Raw genomic sequence first — 493 nt, 5'->3', positions numbered from 1 at the left:
ATGCTTATTTAAATCACTTATGTCACTTTTAATAATTCTTTTAATTCAATAAAAAATTGATAAACGCAGAATCAAAGCAGGATTTAATTGTAGAAACTATAGATTTTTATTTTTTGTATAAGAAAAAAAAACTGTTTCTAATGATTTTTAGTAAAAATTATTTTCTGAAAAGTAAAAAAAAAATTAAAGGTATAATTTTTTAAATTGCTCTGTTTTTTGAGTAGTTTTTTCTTGTAATTTAAAACTTTTTTTATTTTTTTAAAACTTTTATTTAAATTTTTTTAAATATCGTCACGATCATTTCACAATTGCCGTAATCATTTTTTTATGTTATGAGAGATTAAAAAAGAAGAAGGAAAAAAAAGTCGCCATTTTTTCTTATAGATCAAATTATAAAAAAAAAATAATTTTAAAAAATTTTCTGAATAATTAAAGATATTTTCTTAAATTAATTAGATGATAGTTTTTATTGTTTGTTTTATTGTGATGAAAG

This window comes from Hydra vulgaris, chromosome 09, assembly GCF_038396675.1.
Source record: "Hydra vulgaris chromosome 09, alternate assembly HydraT2T_AEP".
NCBI classification, from domain to species: Eukaryota; Metazoa; Cnidaria; class Hydrozoa; order Anthoathecata; family Hydridae; genus Hydra; species Hydra vulgaris.
Note: the sequence above shows the minus strand (reverse complement) of the source record.